A 16,597-nucleotide genomic window follows, 5' to 3' on the forward strand; every position below is an offset into this window, starting at 1 on the left:
CAACTACTAGGGCATAACATGCTTTTGACAGGAAATTACTGAAAATTATTTTTACAATGAAGTTTTAGTTTTGCATAAACAATTCAGTAAATAATTACTAATCACAATGTGTAGTAAAATCACTGTTGTATTAATACAACTTGTAATACATATAAAAAACTTCAATAATTAAAACATAAATTTTCAAATGATCATTCAAGATCTCAAAAGTGTTTAAAATAGTGTAATAAGTATTAGATGAAACATTCTGTATCACAAAGAATATTTTAGAAAAATAATACTTAAATAATGTTGATCTAATGAAAGGAATAGTGAAATTAAAACTGCATAACCTTTGAGTAATAGTGAAACTCGATATTTTCTGAATAAATCTCCAATCAATTTGAAGAGATCATTCTTTCAGGAAGGTTAGAAGCTAAAATAATAGACTATTGCTTAGATTAAGGGTTTTCACAAGTGTTGAAAAACACAGGTGTCAAATTCAAAAATTCTCCTTGTTAAGAGGCAAACCTTCAACAAAGAACCACAATGAGACTGGGTCACAAGATGCGATGATGATATACAGTACTTCTCCCAAACAAATTTCCTGCTGAGTATCAACAGAATCATGGAGAGGGGGCTAACATCACATTTAAAAGCAAACTGCTACATACTGTATATATCCCAAAATTTCAAACATGCTTCACTTAAACAATTATAAAATATTCAGCTGCAATATCAAGAGAAATAGATAGAATTCAAAACTCTAGAGGAATTGAATTTTAAACAAAGTTAAGTTAAATTGAAATTCTATTTGGAAAGGACTGTACTACATACAATTCTGTTTTCTCTGTATTATGGAAGTTGTATAGGTATAAGAGAAGATGTAAAAAAAATTAGAAGGATACCACCTGAAATAAGAGAAATGACCAAACAGCCTAATGCTCTTTTGTCTAGAAAGAGAAACTTCAAAAGTTGATCTGTTAGAGGTCTTCAGAAATATAAAGGGGTCCCAGAGGAACCCCTACACATGTGCTTTTCAGTAACAGTGCAAGAAAGGAAGTAAGTCATTTGCTGCTTCATCCTGTCAGGAGCTTGGGATTCTGGTTCACCCAATTCATTGTTCACCCATGATCTCTCCAGTGGCTACATTTGTCCTCACTAAATTCCCAGGATTCTGGCCACTCCCAATGCGCTCTCTGTCATCTACGAGGTTTCCATCATTATTTCTACACTTGTCTCTGCTGTTTACTTTGTCCCTTAACCAAATATCTAATCAGGCATCAGCATTCAGACATTCTAGAGCACTCCTATCCAAACTTTGAAGTACAAAGGAATGTTTTAAAAAAAGAATATTTAAATAATTTGATCTATCAAAAGAAACAGAGAAATGAATATCATTTAACCTTTCTATTAGCAATGAAGAAACTCGATTGCTTTTGGTGAGATCACCTTTTAGAAGAACTTGGACCTAAAACAACAGCTTCACATTTAGATTAAGAGTCTTCCCAAATATCAAGCAACACAGGCATCAAATTCAAAAATTCTGCCCTTCCTCAGCAGTAGCGTGGAAGAAGGGGGAATAGAATAATGATTCTTACATATTTTGGATCTTGGTCTTGGTCAGGAGTTCCTGAAAATATGCTGATTAGATGAAGGGATCTATTGGGAGAAATAGGATATAAAAGCAGAGTTTAAGAATATTGCTTAAGATTTTGAGCAATCTCATTTGCTCTCAGTAATGATACTTATAACTCTACCTCTCTGACCTTTCTGGATCTCTCTTTCTCTACTGAAGAAGGCAAAACATCCACTGATATTTACTATAAACCCACTCACTCCCACAGCTACACATCCTCCCACCCTGTCTCTTGTAGGAATACTATCCTCTACTCTTAGTTTTTCCATTCCCTCTGCATCTGTTCATGAGATGAGGCTTTTCATTCCAGGACATGTCCGGAAAAGCCATGGAATGTTGTCGGAGCTAAAGATGGTGCGCGCGGGGGTGGGGGGGGGGGGCGCGATTTCTCCCAGCTCAGCAGCAAAATAGTTAAATTCTTCCCATTCTAATGTCTCTACTTTCCTTTCAGGGTTGCTGGGTCCTATTGGCATCTTTGATCTACAGCAGCGTTGTAAGACTGTGGTTCTGCACGACAGCATGTTGCCATACCTGGGACTCGCCGCTCAGCTGCGTTTCAGTCCAGATTCAGCCTGACGTCAGGAGCCTTCTGGTCTTGCGTGGCCCTGTGGACGTGAATTCTTGCCAGTGTCACATACGGAAGCATAGCGGGAGCCAGAACATTGAAGACAGCGAGAGTGGCTCTACACTGAGTAATCACTTTGCCGATTCTCAAGTCAGGGAACTTGAAATAAAAAAAGCAAACTGACTGTAACATTGAAATAGCGACTGTTGCCTCCCTGTCACTGTGGAAGGAGCAATATCTGTTTCTCTCTTGTTAGTGAGAGAGAGAGCCTGTGGGATGTTGAACTGTTGGATTGAGCAGTTAGTTCTTGATGGACTGCAGACCATGGTCTCTCTTTGGGGGCTTTGCTGCTGCTGGCACGGTGGGTGGTGGGAATGCTGATGCTTTATGCTAGAATAAGTGGGGGAGGTGTTGATGCTGCTTGCTGCTGCTTAAGTGTGGGTGAGGGTTAGGGGGCTTTGGGGTTGTTATAGTTTTTCTGTTATTCATTCTCTGGGGTTTTTCATCTGTTTTGAGGATTCTGCAAAGTGTAAGAATTTCAGGTTGTATATTGTAAACATTCTTTGACATTAAGTGGAACTATTGAACTATTGAAATGTCCTCATTTTTCAGAAAGCATGTTTTTTTCCTCTACATTAGTTGCTGGAGCCCTCATCCGCATCTCCTCCATTTCCTGCATTTCTGGTTTCACCCCAAACTACCCACAGACTGAACAGAGGGAGAGTTCCATTGGCCCTTACCTTTCAATCCACCACCTTCTGCATCCAGCGCATCATTCTTTGTCATTTCCACCGACTGCAATACAATCCCACCACCGATCCAAGCTCCCCTTCCCCAACCCTTGCTACTTCCCACAGGAACCAATCTCACCTTCCCTCCCTACTTCATTAATCCTTCCCCACCCATCCTTACCTGTCACCATGCATTTTTCCCCTGCAACCATAGGAGGGTGCAAGACCTGCCCCTATATCCCCTTCCTTACCACCATCCAGAGACACAACCAGTTCCTCCAGGTGAGGCAGATATTCAAATGCACAATCTTGTTTATTGCAATCAGTGCTTTTGATGCAACTTCCTCTACATCACTGAGATGAAACCCAGACTGGGAGACTACTTTGCCAAGCAACTGTGCTCTTTTGGCCTGCTTGAGCTCCCTGTCGCAAAGCATTTCAACTCCCCTCCCCATTCCCAAACTGACCTATCTGTCCTTAATCTCCTCTACTGCCAAGGAAAGGCTAAATGCAAACTAAAGAAACTATGTTCTGCCTGTATCGTCTACAACCAGGTGTGAACATTGAATTCTCCAGATACAAATGATCTGTTCCCCTGTGTTTCTTTTTCTCTTTCTTATCCATACAGTTTCCCTCATCACCACCTCCCCCCAACAACTTTTCCAATGCACACCACCTCGGGCCCTTATTAGCCAGTGTTTTCCCCTTGCTCTCCTGGTTCCATCTGCCTATCACTCACACACAGCCAACTTGATCCCCTATTCCTTCCATTTCCCCATCCCCCACCATTCCCATCCTACCACTAACACTCCTTTATCTGATTCCATTTATTACTTTCGATAATTGGCATCCATTTGTTATTGCAACTAATCACTTCCCAGACTCTGTCACTATTGCCATCACTCCTTCTCCCAGCTATTTCCAATTTCCCATCACCTCCTCCTCAGCTGGATCCACACACCAACTGCCAGCTCCTGCCTCATCCGTCCCCCTCACTTCTTTCCTCTTAACACTCAGTCCTGATGCTGGGCTTCAACACAAAACATTGCCCATCCCATGCCTCCACAGATGCTGCCTGACCTGCTAAGTTCCACCTGCTTTGCAGGGGACAGTCTGATGCATTGGCATTAACTTTCAGCATGTTTTTTTTAACTTCTGTGCTCAATGGTCAATGTGATGGCTGGATACATCAGGCTGCTAGCCAGTGTTTCTGTGCCGCTGCTTCAACACTTGTATCGTAAATCCACGTTTTTTTTAATTCAAGGGGACCCAACATCAAAATATTTTGAATCATCCATCTACCATCTTTATAACTGCATAACAGTAAACTTTCCTTGTAGTGCCTCTCATTTACTGCTCAAGCATCTGTCATCTAACAAAATATTTGATGTTCCACACAAATCTTCAAAAGCCCTTTGATTTCAGACAGTTATATTCATTGAGTGTTATATTGCAGTGCCTTGTGATACTGAGTCTGACTTCAACTGCTTTAATGACTGATTTATCTAATATCATTGAAAAGTTAATATTAAATCTGGTTCTACCACCCTCTTCAAATAACAAACTCTCTGGAATTTTGCCAATTTTCTTAAACCTTTGCCAATGCTTCTGAATTGCTCGTATCCCTCCACTGTTACTTCATAGAAAATATGGAGGGATGTCTTTATCAAGCTAAATTAATAGCAGTAACAAGCAGAGGAATTTCTTGGACGCTAACTTTAGTCAAAGACAAACAGTGACTCAGAAAGCAAAGTGGGTAAGGAAGAAACTCCAAGAGATACAGTGACAATTAAATGTAAATAACAACACTGGGGATTTCCTTTGGGGTTCTTCTGATTGGTCACCAGAAGATTTGCAGAAACCCCATCTGTGCTTCTATCAGTAGCTTCCCTGTTTGCCATACCAATGATAGACAGAACCCCAGAGGAATTTTTGGGAAACATTGTTTTTGATTAATTTCCAATACCTATCAAATATAAGATTAATTTCACTTTCCAGCGTCTGTAAAAATAATAAGCATACGATTTAAGCATTTTATTGATTGTTGTAGGACATATAAGTCATAACATATTATGAATGTTTTTACATTTCCAACATTGAGTAATTGGGTGCCTCTACTTTGTTCATTCATCTTCTTCACAGGCTGTTTGTTTTAAAGGATGGAGGGTAGAATTAGTGGCCAAGTCCTTATTAGGGTTTAAGTAAAACTGGTTGCAGAAGGTTCCCTCCATTACATATCTATTTTCAGGAACTCACTCATTTACATAACATTTATTGATCATACTCTGTTCCTCATTTCTGTCTATATTTCAATCCCTAGATGAGAGTTCATGTCAACAGGAAAATCAGTTTTTGAATTCACTCTACAATATACAATAATTTGTCTTTTTCATTGAAACATGGAATGCACTATATTAAATTGGTGAATTGTGGCTTATTGTAATTAGAGGTTCATGACTTAAGCTGACTTCTGTGAATGCCTAGACAATGTTGGGACTTGAAACCATGGTCTGAAATGCTGCTCAACTGCAGAAGTCACAGAAGGCTGCCAGCCATGTTCCTGAGATTCTTTCTTTCATGCTGGACCATTTGTCTAAGGTTGGCTCCTTATGCCTGCTTTCTGGCATACCTGTGGCTGATATACAGGGGTTATTAGATGTGGCATCACCATGAATGCACATACTTTACAGTGCTTCTGTAGGGCAGAAATTCCTTAACATGCTGAATGGGAGCATAGCTAAGGGCAAAAAATACATTAGACAGGGAGAAGACAGCCTCTTGGATGTGCGAGCATAAGGTTTCAAAATCAAGAGACTATTTTTGTGAGGTACAGCATTCAGTAAGGTGCCTATGCATTGTATTCAGTATGCACGTAGAACTACAGTATCCTTCGCACTTATTTGTTTAGCTACAAATATTCTTTCTCATTGAATCTTAAAGAAGATGTGGCTTCATATCCATAGATTAGGATCATTGCTGGAGAAGATGAAACCAGCAGAAACCAAATCGGTTATATTTGGTCAGAACCAAGATCAATGTTCATAAGTAACAAGTGCCACCTGGGGCTGGGCGGGGGGCCTTGTGGTTAATGAAAGTTTACATTAGAATGACTCTATCTTCTCTGCAGCCGAAAGACTGCAAAGGAGAAAAGAAGGAAAGAAATGAAAGACACAAGAGGAAGAAGCAAAAATGGAAGGCAGAAAAAACAAAGCTGAGTGACAAATATTTCAGAAAGACAAATGAGAAGAAAAAAAGGGTGAGATGGTGTTGCTTGTCAGGAAGGAAATCAATGTAATGGTGAAGAAGAAAATTGGCTCAGAAAATCATGAGGTGGAAACTGTGGGCTGACCAAGGAAACACCAAAGGGAAGAAGACATCAATGGTGATCGCCTGGAAGCCCACAAGTGGTAGTACTGATCTAAGGAATACAAATCTAGGGAAATGAGGGAAGAATACAAGAAGCATACAAATGCAATATATAGGTCAAACATGATTAACAATAATACTCTGAAGGAGAAATTCCTGGAATGTCTACACTATGTTTTTTAGATTTTACGTACATTGAAGACTCAGTGAGAAAATAAAAAGCCAGCCTGGACTGGATACCTGAATAGGAAAGTAAGAATTAACAAACCTGTTATACATGTCCTTTAGGAATGAGTAACCAAATCATGACAACGTTCTACATTAAGAAGGAGAGTGAATTAATAGAAGCCTACACTAGGATTCTAAATCTGAACAAAGGAAACTACAATGGTATGACAGATTGGGCATTCTTATTAAATGGGATGAAGGTGGCTAGGCATGATAATAAGTACCCGAGTTACAACAATTATTCATACTTGTCTGATATAAAAATAAGTCATCAAAGAAAGCTCAACTATGGATTACAAATGAAATAAGGGTTAATTGTAGACAGAGGCATTATAAAATTGTCAAAGAAAGCAGCAGGCCATGAAACAATGAGGCATAGGAGCAGAATTAGACCAGTTGGCCCACTGAGTCTTTACCATTCAATCATGGATGATATATTTTCCATCGCAGTCCCATTCTCCTTCCTTCTCCCCGTTACCTTTGACACCATTACTAATCAAGAACCTATCAACCTCTGCTTTAAATAACCATCTGCAGCCATGTTGGCAATGAATTCCACAGATTCATCACCTCTCTAGCTAAAGAAGTTCCTCCTTATCTCTGTTCTAAAGAGATGTCCTTCTATGCTGAGACTATGTACTCTGATCCTAGACTAATGTCCACTCTATCTTGGACTGAGGATTGGATGTCCTGACGAACGTTATCGGCCCAAAACGTCAACTGTTCCTCTTCCTGGAGATGCTGCCTGGCCTGCTGTGTTCACCAGCAACTTTGATGTGTGTTGATTGGGTGTTTGGAATTTAGTAGTGGATCAATTAAGATGGAGAAGATGGAATATAGGGAACATAAAAACTGACTCAAAACTTCCATAAATATGTGAATAGAAAGCTTAGTGGAAATAAATGTAGATCCCTCTACATTAAGGAACAGGGGAAATTATAAATGGAAGCAGAATGGTAGAATAATCAAACACATAATGCACTGGTGATCATCATCCTAAATTCTTTAGACTGGTGCAATTTGTATAAGGTTGATGTTTGGTAAATCAGCCTTATGAATTAAAAAAGGAAGATTAAAAACTGGGAATTACAGACTTGTAAGCTATTATCAGTGATGGAAAAATGCTGGAATTTATCATAAATAACACTTGAAAAGTATTGAGTAAGATCAGCATAGGTTCACAAAATGGAACGCATGTCTAACAAATCTGAGTGAGTCAGTGGGTGAGTGAGGGCCTCCATCGGTCAGAGCTGTCCATGGTTATTGCATCCTAGATGTCTAGATACACAAGCACGGGCAGTACGAAATGGAGAGCAAGCTGTTGCCCATGAAGCAAACACACCCTCCCCACACCCCCACAGAATCTGATGAACCCAAAGGAACCACAGAGACCGATACACTTTGGTACCAGCAGCATCACAGGAGTTGCCAGTCAGCATTGAACTCAACCTTAGGGCCATAGGGACTCCAGCTTCAGATTTTTCACTCAGAGTTTACTCCTGAAGCCTTCCCCATGAGTCGGTAAAGACGCAAGGCAGTGAAGGGTTGAGATCAGAGTTTTCCTTCTCCTAGGTGAGCTGTCAACCTCAGCTAATGAGCCCCATCTGCCTGAAATGACTGGTTTTAAGGTGGCAGTAACTCGCTTTTTCCCCTTTTGCTCAGTAGAAACAGTTCTGCTGGGCTTAGTAGCTAAGCCACACGTGAAGACCAGGAGCTGGACTTGGATTTCAGAGGCTTCTTGAGACACACGCCTTTGGGAGCATTTAATAGGTCGTGGGAACTTGTCACCGTTACCACTCCCAGTTATAACAACCTTAAGGATGCCACTCTACTCATGTGTGACAAAGAAGATTCTGCATATTCTGCAAATCTTGAGTAACACGTACCAAATGCTGAAGGAACTCTTTGGGTCAGGCAGCATCAATGGAGGGAAATAAACATCGACATCTTGGGCTGAGACCCTTCATGACAATTATGTGTGATAGGTGGGGGATTTTGGTGAAATTGGGTAACAATGTGGGAGGGATAGAAAGTGTGAAAAAAGGGAGAGGGAACCTGAGCAGACCAGTAAGAATGGGAAAGCAACACAGGCCAAGCGGGTAACTTCAAATTGCAAAATTCAATGTTCACACCATTGGGCTATAAGCTACCCAACTGGAATATTTTTACTACAGAAATATGTCAAGGCATCTGAGTACAACCTTCACATCATAATTCTTTAGGAAGAGATCATATAATTGAGGCAGATAATTGTTGACTCCTCTGAGGGCACAGCACAACTTTTGTAACACCATGTTTAGTTGAAGAAAATGAGGCACAGTCTTTCTATCAGTTTAAGCAATGCACTGTGAGCTTCAATTGATTTATTTATTTAAAGATACAACACAGTAACAGGCCCTTCCGGCCAAAGACAGTTACTGATTTGGATAGTATCATTGCTTCCTGCAGAATATTTCATGTCCTATAATCTACTGCATTACAAAAATTATTTTAACCTAATCACTATTGATACATTATCACACCTCTTTACACCATTCACTTAGAAACATAGAAAACCTACAGCACACTACAGGCCCTTCAGCCCACAATGCGGTGCCGAACATGTGCTTATTTTAGAAATTACTTAACGTTACCCATAGCCCTCTATCCTTCTAAGCTCCATGTACTTATCCAAGAGTCTCTTAAAAGACTCTATTGTATCCGCCTCTACCACCGTTGCTGGCAGCCAATTCCACACACTACCACTCTCTGCGTTAAAAGACTTACCCCTGACATTTCCTCTGTACCTACTTCCAAGCACTTTATAACTGTGCCCTCTAATGTTAGCCATTTCAGCCCTGGGAAAAAGCTTCTGACTATCCACACGATCAATGCCTCTCATCATCTTATACATCCCTATCAAGTCATCTCTCATCCTCCGTCGCTCCAAGGAGAAAAAGTCAAGTTCACTCATCCTATTCTCATAAGGCATCCTTGCCAATCCAGGCAACATCCTTGTAAATCTCCTCTGCATCCTTTCTGTAGTTTCCACATCCTTCCTGTAGTGAGTGAACAGAATTGAGCACAGTATTCCAAGTGAGGTCTGATCAAATATGATGGCAGAATATAATATTAATGGTAAGACTCTTGGCAGTGTGGAGGATCAAAGGGATCTTGGGGTCTGAATCCATAGAACACTCAAAGCTGCTGTGCAGGTTGATAGTGTTGTTAAGAAGGCATATGGTGTATTGGCCTTCATCAAGAGCCAAGAGGTAATGTTACAGTTATATAGGATCCTGGTCAGACTTGAACTTGCCTTTTCTGAATCTGCTTATCAAAAATTTTTGTAATTGTAAATATTTTATCAGATTACTTTCATGTTTTTTTTGTTCTCACAAAGCCCTATCTTTTTTTTGATATTCTATTACTTTACTGATGGAATGACATGCACGTATTTTCACATCTTTATCAACTTCCCCAGACTTTTTACCGCTTCCTGTCCTGTACTCTAAAAAAAGAATCCTTTCTTTTTTATACATGTTCTCTTATTCTTTACCTCGTATTTCATTACACCACGGTAATATTTATTTGGATTTCTACAAAATCTGCAAAACTACTCAGAGATTAGCTACGGGAAAATGCCATTGATATGAATAAGTACATGGAAATGGAAGACAAAGTGAAGGAATGTGAAGTTATTGTTTCACTGGTTGAATAGTGCCGGTACAGCACTGAAATGTTATAGACACGGAACAGGCCCTGAAATCTGAAAGGCCCTTCCTTTGTGCAATGTTTGAGTTTTTTGAACAATAACCATAGAAGGTTGATGAAGACAAAGGGGCAGACATAGCCTATAGGTCTTTGATAAGGCTCCATATGGTAGGCTGCTATAGAAAGTCAGATGGCATAGTATCCAAGTATACCTAGCTACTTGAATACATAATTGACTTGAAGGTAGGAAGCAAAAAATGATGGCAGAAACGTGTTCCTCAGAGTAGAGGACTGTGACTAGTGGTATGCTTCAGGGGTCGGGGTCACTTGAGTCAACTATTTGGATGAAAATGTACCATGGTTGGTAAGTTTCCAGATGATACAGAAATAGGTTATGTCGTAGATATTGAAGATGGCAATCAAAGGATGTTGATCAGCTGGCTAAGTTGTCAAAGAATGGTAAATGGAGTTTAGATAAGTGCAAGGTGCTACGTTGTGATAAGGCAAATTAGGGTAAGCTTTTCACAATGAAGGGTAGGGAAATGAACAGTGTTGTAGAGCAGAGGGTCCTAGATGTACACAGATGTGAATGGGACACCCACATGGTATGGTGCCAGGATCAGGGATGTCTCAAATCACGTCCACAAAATTTTGGAGCGGGGCGGGAGCAGCCAGATGTCTTGGTACATATTGGTACCAATGACATAAGAAGGAAAAGCAATGAGGTCCTGAAAAGAGAATTGAGGGAGCTAGGCACAAAGCTGAGAAGCAGGACCTCCAGGGTAGTAATTTCTGGATTGCTGCCTGTGCCACATGCCAGTGAGGGTAGAAACAGGATGATTTGGCAGGTAATGTGTTGTCGAGAAGATGATACAGGGGGCAGGTCTTCAGGTTCTTAGATCATTGGGATCTATTCTGGGGTAGGAATGACCTGTTCAAAAGTGATGGGGTGCAACCTGAACCCAAGGGGGACTAATATTCTTATAGGCATGTTTTTTAGAGCTGTTGGGGAGGGTTTAAACTAATTTGGCAAGGTGTGGGAACCAGAATGAAGGGACTCAGGATAGGATAGATGGTAAAAGAGTAAAGATAACATGTAGTCAGACTGTCAGGCAGGGCAGGCTGATGATGGGACTTAGTTGCAGCCAACTAGCTGAGTATCAAAACATTAGGGATACAGAACCAGAAAGGATAGCAAATACGGTACTCAAGGTGTTGTTTCTAAATGCGCGTAGTATAAGAAATAAGGCAGATGATCTTGTTGCACTATTACAGATTGCCAGGTGTGATGTTATGGCCATCACTGAATTGTGGCTGAAGGATGGTTGTAGTTGGGAGCTGAATGCCCAAGTTTACACATTATATCAGAAGAAAGGTAGGCAGAGGGGGTGGTGTGGCTCTACTAGTAAAGAATGGCATCAAATCAGCAGAAAGATGTGACATAGGATTGGAAGATGTTGAATCCTTGTGGGTTGAGTTAAGAAAATGCAAGGATAAGAGGGTGTTGATGGCAGTTATATACAGGCCTTCCAGCAGTGGCTGGGAGGTGGACCACATATTAAAACAGGAAATAGAAAAGACAAGTCAAAAGGGCAATGTTATGGTAGTCATGGGAGATTTTAACATGCTGGTCAACTGGGTAAATCAGGTTGGTAATGGATCTCAAGAGAGTAAGTTTGTTGAATGCCCACGAGATGACTTTTTAGAGCAGTTTGTCATTGAGCCTACTAGGGGATCAGATATACTGGATTGGGTGTTATGTAATAAACCGGAGGTGATTAGGGAGCTTAAGGTAGAATAATGCTTAGGAACCAATGATCACAATATGATTGAGTTCAACTTGAAATTTGATAGGGAGAAAGTAAAGTCTGATGTAGCAGTATTTCAGTGGAGTAAGGGGAAAAACAGTGGTATGAGAGAGGAGTTGGCCAAAGTAAATTGGAAGGAGCTGCTGGCAGGGATGTTAGCAGAGCAGCGATGGTGTGCGTCTCTGGGAAAAATGAGGAAGGTGCAGGACATGTGTATTCCAAAAATGAAGAAATATTCAAATGGTAAAATAGAACAACCATGGCTGACAAGGGAAGTCCAAGCTATTATAAAAGCAAAAGAAAGGGCATACAACAAAGCAAAAATTAGTGGGAAGATAGAGGATGGGGAAGTTTTAAAACCTGCAGAGAGCAACTAAAAAATCATTAGAAGGGAAAAGATGAAATATGAAAGCAAGCTAGCAAATAATACCAAAGTTTATAGTGAAAGTTTTTCAAGTATGTTAAAAAGAAAAGAGAGTGGATATAGGACAGCTAGAAAATGAGGTAGGAGAAATAATAATGAGGGGCAAGGAGAAGGCTGATGAACTAAATGAGTATTTAGCATCAGTCTTCACTGTGGAAGACACTAGCAGTATGCCTGATGTTGTGGTGTGTGAAGGAAGAGAAGTGGGTGCAGTTACTGTTACAAGAGTGAAGGTGCTTGAAAAGCTCAAAGATGTAAAGGTAAATAAGTCACCCGGACCAGATAAACTGCACTCTAGGGTTCTGAAAGAGGTAGTGTTAGAGATTGTGGCGGCATTAGAAATGATCTTTCAAAAAATCATTGGACTGGAAAATTGCAAATATCACTCTTTAAGAATGGAGGAAGGTAGCAGAAAGGAAATTATAGACCAGTTAGCCTGACCACAGTGGTTGGGAAGATGTTAGAGTCAATTGTTAAGGCTGAGGTGATGGAGTACTTGGTGACGCAGGACAAGGTAGTACAAAGTCAGCATGGTTTCCTTCAGGGAAAATCCTGCCTGATGAACTTGTTGGAATTCTATGAGGAGATTACAAGTAGGATAGATGAAGAGGATGCAGTAAATGTTGTATATTTGGAATTTCAGAAGGTCTTTGACAAGCTGCCGCACATGAGACTGCTTACCAAGTTAAGAGCCCGTGACATTACAGGAAAGTTACTAACATGGTTAGGACATTGGCTGATTGGTAGGAGGCAGTGAGTGGAAATAAAGGATCCTTTTCTGGTTGGCTGCCAATGACTAGTGGTGTTCCACAGGGGTCGGTGTTGGGACTGCTTTTTATGCTGTTTATCAGTGATATAGATGATGGAATAGATAACTTTGTTGCCAAGTTTGGAGATGATACGAAGATTGGTGGAAGGGCAGGTGGTGTTGAGGAACCAGGATGCAGATGGACTTAGACAGATTAGGAGAATGGGCAAGAAAGTGGCACATGAAATACAATGTTGGTCATGAACTTTGGTAGTAGAAATAAATGTGAAGACTATTTTCTAAACAGGGAGAAAATCTAAAAGTCTAAGATGCAAAGGGACTTGGGAGTCCTTGTGCAGAATACCCTAAAGGTTAACTTGCAGGTTGAGTTGGTGGTGAGGAAGGCAAATGCCATGTTAGCATTCATTTCATGAGGTCTAGAATACAAGAGCAAGGATATGATGATGAAGCTTTATAAGGCACTGGTGAGGCCTCACCTTGAGTATTGTGAACAGTTTTGGGCCCCTCATCTTAGAAAAGATGTACTGGCATTGGAGAGGGTCCAGAGGAGGTTCACAAGGATGATTCCAGGAATGAAAGGGTTATCATATGAGGAACATTTGATGGCTCTGGGTCTGTACTTGCTTGAATTCAAAAGGATAAGGGGGGACCTTATTGAAACCTTTCGAATGTTGAATGGTCTAGACAAAGTAGATGTGGAGAGGATGTTTCCCATGGTGGGAGAGTCTAGGACAAGAGGTCACAGCCTCAGGATAGAGGGGCACCCTTTCAAAACAGAGATGCAAAGAAATTTCTTTCGCCAAAGAGTGTTGAACTTGTGGAATTTGTTGCCACATGCAGCTGTGGAGGCCAGGTCATTGGGTGTATTTAAGGCAGAGATTGATAGGTTCTTGATTGGGCATGGCATCAAAGGTTATGGGGAGAAGACCAGGAACTGGGGTTGAAGAAGAAAAAAAAGGATCGCCATGATTGAATGTCGAAGCAAACTCGATGAGCCAGATGGCCTAATTCTGCTCCTATGTCTTATGGTCTTATACATGGTTCCCTGAAAGTAGCATCACAGATCAACAGGCTGATGAAGAAAGGTTTTGGCATAGATTGAGTATAGAAAGTGGGAAGTTATGGTGCAGTTGTAAAAGACATTGGTGAAGTTGTGCTTAGAGTATTGTGTTTAGCTTTGGGTACCCTGCTACAGGAAAGAGTGCAGAGAAGATTTACAAAGTTATTGCCAGGATTCAAGGTATTGAATTATAGAGATAGATTATGCAAGCTTGGACCTCATTGATTGGAGTTTAGGAGAATGGTGAATGATCCATTAGATGTGTATTAAAATTATAATGGGCATGGTCAAGGTGGATTCATATACTCTCTTACTCATGGTTGGGAAATGAAGAACTACGGGACACAGGTTCAAGGTGGAAGGGGTGAGATTTAATATGAACCTGAGTGGAAATTTTTCACCCAGAGGTGGTCTGGTAATATGAAATAAGCTGATTATTTAGTGCTCAATAACGAAGGTTATGAAGATAACTGAATCCCAGACACAGTCCTGAGGAACTCAACTCGTTATCATTGGTGAGCAACTTATTGTGAGTAAAAGAAGACCGAAAGAAATTCAAAATAGCTTCTATCCCAGTTATCAGACTCTTGAACTGATCTTTGCCAAAAAATAAACTCATGGCTCTTGATCTCTCAACTTACCTCATTTTGGCCCAGTGCACCTTATTTACCAAGCTATAAATGCAACACCAATGACATTGGCATTGGTAACACCATACTCTGCATTTTTATGCTTACTACCTTGATGCTAAACATAATTTATAAGGCTTTTCCTCAGCCTCCTACATTTCAGTGAGGATTAACACAGCCTACTCAATCTTTCCTTGTAATTCCAGTCACATGGTAGGATATCAGGACGTCCAGTGAAATCCCATGGCAGCTGCACAAGTTCCACATTGACAGCATCAGAGTCAGAAACAAACCTGAGTTGCTGTGGCTGCGAGGTAGCAGTGCTAAATGCTGCATTACTATGCCTCGAGGGAAAGATTCTGACTACCTCTCCTATCTATGCCAAACATAATTTGTTAAGACTCTATAAGGTTATTCCACAACCTCCTACATTTCAGTGAGGATAAACACAGCCTATTCAATCTGTCCTTATAATTTCAGCTCTCCAGTCCTAGTGAACCTCTTCTGCACACTACCACATCCTGTAGTGTGGTGACCAAAAGTGAACACAATACTCTGAATGCAGTCTGACCAATGTTTTGTACCACTGCAGTATGACGATCCACATCTTACACTTGATTCCTCTGTTTGTAAAAGGAAGAATATCATATCCTTGTCCATTTGCCTCTCCCCACTAATCTTCTTCCTGCAAGTGGCCGAAGTGCTACACCTGTCCATTCACCTCCTCCCTCACCTCCATTCAGGGCCACAAATAGTCCTTCCAGTTGAGGTAACACTTCACTGGGGTCACCTATTATGTCTGGTGCTCCAAATATGGCCTCCATTGGTGAGACCCGTTGTAAATTAGGGGACACTTTGTCAAGCACCTCCATTCTATCTGCTAAAAGCGGATCTCCCTGATAGCCAAACATCTTAATTCTGATTCCTATTTCCGTTCTCAGGGTGGAGGAGCAACCGCTTATATTCTGTCTGGGTAGCCTAGACATTTCCTAGATTTCTCCTTGTGGTAAAAAATACCTTCACTCCCCCTCCACTCTTCTTCTATTCCCCACTCTGGCATTTTACCTCTTCTCACCTGCCTATCACCTCCTCCGGGGTCTCTTCCTCCTTCCCTTTCTCCTATGGTTCACTCTTCTCTCCTAGCAGATTCCTTCCTCTACGGCCCTTTACCTTTCTTACCCACATGGCTTCACCTATCACCTTCTATCTATCCTCCTTCCCCTCTGTCTACCTTATTATTCTGGTGTTATTCCCCTTCCTTTCTAGTCCTGAAGAAGGGTTTCGGGCCAAAAAGTCAACTGCTTATTTCTTTTCAAAGATGCTTCCTGACCTACTAATGCCTCAACCAACAGGCACTTGAACAAAAAAGGATAACTACACTCATCTATTGCGATGTCCCCACAACCACTGATCCCCTTTTAAGGCCTCTTTATCTTGTTATTTCATACTCTTGTTATTTATTGCTTTTTATTTACATTTGCACTACTTGATCTTTCATTGATCCTGTTTAGAGTTACTATTCTATAGATTTACTGTGTATGCCCACAGGAAAAAGAATTTCGGGACTGTGTGTAGTACATGTATGTACTCTGAGAATAATTTTTACTTTAATCTTTTGAAAGTTGAACTTTGAGTTCCTACAGCATTTTCTGTATATTGATAAGAATACCATATGCCTATATCACAACCCTATCCACCTGTGTTACCAT

The 16,597-nt window shown here is 40.7% G+C and overlaps 2 long non-coding RNA genes across 2 annotated transcripts in view; one reads left to right on the forward strand and one right to left on the reverse strand.

Moving 5' to 3' along the window:
* The window catches only part of LOC140195364 (uncharacterized), a 42,946-nt gene extending 40,326 nt beyond the window's left edge, over nucleotides 1–2,620 (forward strand). The window contains exon 3 of the long non-coding RNA XR_011885438.1: nucleotides 2,070–2,620. This is a non-coding gene — a long non-coding RNA (uncharacterized lncRNA). The remainder of the gene's footprint in view (nucleotides 1–2,069) is intronic.
* LOC140195362 (uncharacterized) overlaps nucleotides 1–16,597 on the reverse strand; it is a 45,736-nt gene that overhangs the window by 23,301 nt on the left and 5,838 nt on the right. Inside the window, exons 2-3 of the long non-coding RNA XR_011885436.1 lie at nucleotides 2,150–2,342; nucleotides 1,581–1,641 (exon numbers count right to left, since the gene is read on the reverse strand). This is a non-coding gene — a long non-coding RNA (uncharacterized lncRNA). The remainder of the gene's footprint in view (nucleotides 1–1,580; nucleotides 1,642–2,149; nucleotides 2,343–16,597) is intronic.

The sequence above is a fragment of the Mobula birostris genome, chromosome 3 (assembly GCF_030028105.1).
Source record: "Mobula birostris isolate sMobBir1 chromosome 3, sMobBir1.hap1, whole genome shotgun sequence".
NCBI lineage: Eukaryota > Metazoa > Chordata > Chondrichthyes > Myliobatiformes > Myliobatidae > Mobula > Mobula birostris.